Below are 3,764 nucleotides of genomic sequence, written 5' to 3'. Positions count from 1 at the left end.
ATAAATAAATGATAACAATATTAATAATAATAATAATTAATAATAATAAAAGAAAATAAAAAAGACACGAGAAAAACAAAACAAAATCATCCAAATAGTAATTATTGAGCTTATTTTAGACTTAAACTTACTTTATTGTCACACACAATGGTGACTTTGGCAACGAAATGTCGTTGCTTGGCTACCGAGTATGCAGAATAATATATGTGTATGAATCAAATCAGATGCAATGACAGGCAATATAGGAGGTGAACACACCCTCTGATTTCAGCTCAGCAAATCTCAATCACAACTGCTTTATTTTACGATGTGTGTGTCCATCTGTCCAAACTGTGGGTGTGTGTGTGTGTGGGTGTGTGTGCGTGCACTAAATGGAGGCGTTAAGTATTCCCATCTCCTCTTACTACAGAGACGGATGTTAAATTAGTGGTGGCTGGATATCCACTGAAGCTTTGGAGATTTCTTTACCTCAGTCACCATCTTTCTCACAGAGTGAGGTGGCAAAATAACAACCATTTCGTCACTCCATGTCACAGCTGGTTCTCTGTGTACCAGGCTTTTATACACAGGAGGGAGATTTAAACTGACACTTTGCAGTTACTGTTTCAAAATGATGAAAAAAATGACAATTTGCACCGTTTTAAAGAGTCTTTGACTCCAGTCCTCAAGAGCCGGTGTCCTGAAACTTTTAGATGTCTCTCTTTTAGATGCAGTATTTAACAGATTTCGTTTCCCGTCGGTGGTGTGAACTGTCTCCACTGGGTTAATACTGGCCTCCTAAGTCTTAATATCCCCTGCAGTGTTTTTGCTTTGTCGTCTTCCTGTCCCCTAATTCTCCGCTTATTTTGGCTCTGACTATTTCTAGGGGTGTATTTATACTCGCCCACAGGTGGGGATGATTTAGAGTTGACCAAGTTGCCCTGCAAAGCTCCAGTGTGCCATTTCTGTGAAGTATGCAAAGTGTATGCGCACACACAGGCACACATACCAGTCAGCATTGAGCCTTGGACACACCCTGGTTGGATGACACTTGTCACTATGGGAACATAACACAGACAGACGCTCAGGTGTTTCCAGGGTCCAGTTAAGCAGATGAATGATCTAACTGTATGTAGACCACAGAAGATATTAAACGGTCATAAAGACGTCTAAACTGTTCGAAGGTGGTTTAAAACCAGTGACAGGCTGGTAATTTTCTGCAGATTCAGCAGTTAACCTCTGCTGATATTGACCTGCAGCATGTTGCAAATGCTACGGTCAAGCAGATTGGGAATAAACACAGGAATGTGTGTGTGTGTGTGTGTGTGTGTGTGTCTGACTTAGCCTGTGTGTGTGCCAAATGTCATAGCTGTCCTGGAAGGATTAACTCCAGTAGCTCCAGACAGCCAGCTGTTTCTGCATGGCAGAGGAGGAGTGAGAGCTGAGTGAAAGAATGTGAAGCAACAGCGGTGAAGATGTCTGCTCTGATTCATTGTTTTTTTGATAGCTAGACTGAGTTGTCAAAAAGGTCAAGTTTGACAAAGATGCAGTAAAACCCAGTCATCTCAGGTCTTAGAGTAGTTCTGAATAGATATCTGTAATCTGTGAGGCTAAGCTGTAATACAAGTATCTGCTGTTGAGGTTTGCTGTAAATCTGGAGGGGGAAAGCACTTTTGCAGCGGCGCTCCGACACGCTGGATCGGTTTGTCTCTACAAATAAGACAGTTTTCATCAGTACTTGGTTGTAAATCTTGTTTTAAAACATATTTTTACTCCCTGGCCCAGGTGTTCGGTGGAGCCACTGATTTTGTAATAAAACAGAAGCAGCTGCGTAGGAACAGAAATGGCTCACAATCTGCCGTCATTTATTCTAATAAAATGAACGACATTGACTGTGAACACGTACAGTTACTTCATGCTGTGATCTTCTCGGAGGGGGCAGGCAGCCTGGTTGGCAGGGCAAGGGCCATCTTGTGGTAGCATGCATCTCCACATTCAATCTAGGGCTGAAGCCAATAATCGGATTAATCAATTACCGAAATTATCGTCAACTAATATAGTAACCGATTAATCGTTAACTGGAGTATACATACCCACAAAATGGTCATTTGCAGAGAGAACAACATAATCAAAGCAGTAATTAACCCCGAACTGTTAAAAAATATAAGCATTTTGCATTAAAAAAAAAACCCCACTCACTGTCTGTAAATCTGTTTTACCCACAGCTAATCTAGTGGCAGTTTTAGCTTCACGTGGTTTAAATTCTGCAAATAAATCCCTTATTAGTCGCCTTTTACTATTTAATTATTAATCAGTAAATCCAAAATTGAGACACCACATCAGTCTGTCACTATGTTGATGATGTTAAGTCGAGGAAAAATGGCTTAGCTTTTCATAGGGTGAAGAGCTTTTTACCTGCAGATGCATCCTTTACTACTGGTGATGAAGCATTCACTAAATGAACGCTGTTATTTCATCTTAGCAATAAAATGTTTTTTTTATTTAAAAAAGAAATTGGATTAATTGATAATTTGCATCTTTGTATGTATTTCTAATATTGCATAAAATAGTGGTTAAACTAAAAATCTGCAGAATGTGCCAGTTCTGAATAGAATAATCAATTAGTAAAATAATTGTTAGTTGCAGTCCTTATCTAATCACACTCCCCTGCTCTGCAGGTCTGTAAACACATACTCTACATCAGTGCTGTTAGCAGGGACTAAATGACATAGTTTCTACTTTAATATGTCTGTGAGTCCATTTTGACGTAAAGTAGTTCCTGATGAACAGACTTTGTCACTTACTCCATCTGCAGTGACCTCAACTTAAGTCCACAAGCAACATAAAACTTCATACGGTCACCATGTTGTCTCCTCCATAACCTAAATATGAAGAAGACCTCAGAAACCCATTTAAATAGGTCACTGCTTATTTGTATTTATGTGACATTTACAGTGGTCTAAAAGCCATTAGATGCTATCCAACTGCCAGCTGGTCGTTTGAAAGAGAGGCCGAAAAAAGGTTGTTCTGTCCTACCATCGCTAACGTAAATAAGGGTCTAAACCGTAGTCCCTTGGTTTGACAAGAATGAGCTTTTCAACAGCAATCTCTCCACTTGTTTCTCTTCCAAAGGGAACTTTGTTAGAGTTCCAGGAGTCACGGTTTCTGAAATACCGGGACGCTGTGCAGTCATGTTCAGCGTCCCGGTATAGGAGACCTATAAATTAGAATATAGGTCTCCTGCCTGGTGTCTCCTGCCTGGAATTGAACCCAGGATATGTGGAATTGAACCCTGGAATATGTGGAATTGAACCCTGGAATATGTGGTGCTCACAGTGAGCACCACATATTCAGTATATTCAATTCCAGACCCTGAGGCTTTTTCTGCATCCCTTCCCCACCTTCTCTCTCCACACAATTTCTGTCAGGTGACTGTCAATAAGGCCAATGGAATGGTCAAACATTCTCTGTATGTTTTTAAAATGCTCAAGCAGAAGACTGTAGGCAGAAGACTGTAAACAGCAAGTAAAACAACATGCCAAATGATTTCATGTAAAAATTGGTTCTTGCTGTATCTGAATAAAAAAAAAGAAGTTTCTCTGTTCATCTCCATCATTGTTCTTATGTGGCAGCAAACCAAAGTTATAGAGTCCCTCAGGGTTTGATCTTAGGCTGTATTTTGTTTATGTTGAAAGTGTTGCCTCTTGGACTCATTTTTAGGAAATGTCACATTCAATGCTTTGGAGATGATGTACCAATATACATTTCTCTAAAAAACATGAAAG

General features: G+C 39.9%; 1 long non-coding RNA gene across 1 annotated transcript in view; it reads left to right on the top strand.

Moving 5' to 3' along the window:
- Window positions 1–645: 645 nt before the first annotated feature.
- LOC106964566 (uncharacterized) overlaps window positions 646–3,764 on the top strand; it is a 10,265-nt gene continuing 7,146 nt past the window's right edge. Inside the window, exon 1 of the long non-coding RNA XR_001428451.1 lies at window positions 646–660. This is a non-coding gene — a long non-coding RNA (uncharacterized LOC106964566). The remainder of the gene's footprint in view (window positions 661–3,764) is intronic.

Source organism: Poecilia latipinna, unplaced genomic scaffold, assembly GCF_001443285.1.
Source record: "Poecilia latipinna isolate Pla-1442-1.1 unplaced genomic scaffold, P_latipinna-1.0 Scaffold1691, whole genome shotgun sequence".
Lineage (NCBI taxonomy): Eukaryota > Metazoa > Chordata > Actinopteri > Cyprinodontiformes > Poeciliidae > Poecilia > Poecilia latipinna.
Note: the sequence above shows the minus strand (reverse complement) of the source record. Positions and strands in the feature narration are given on the sequence as shown.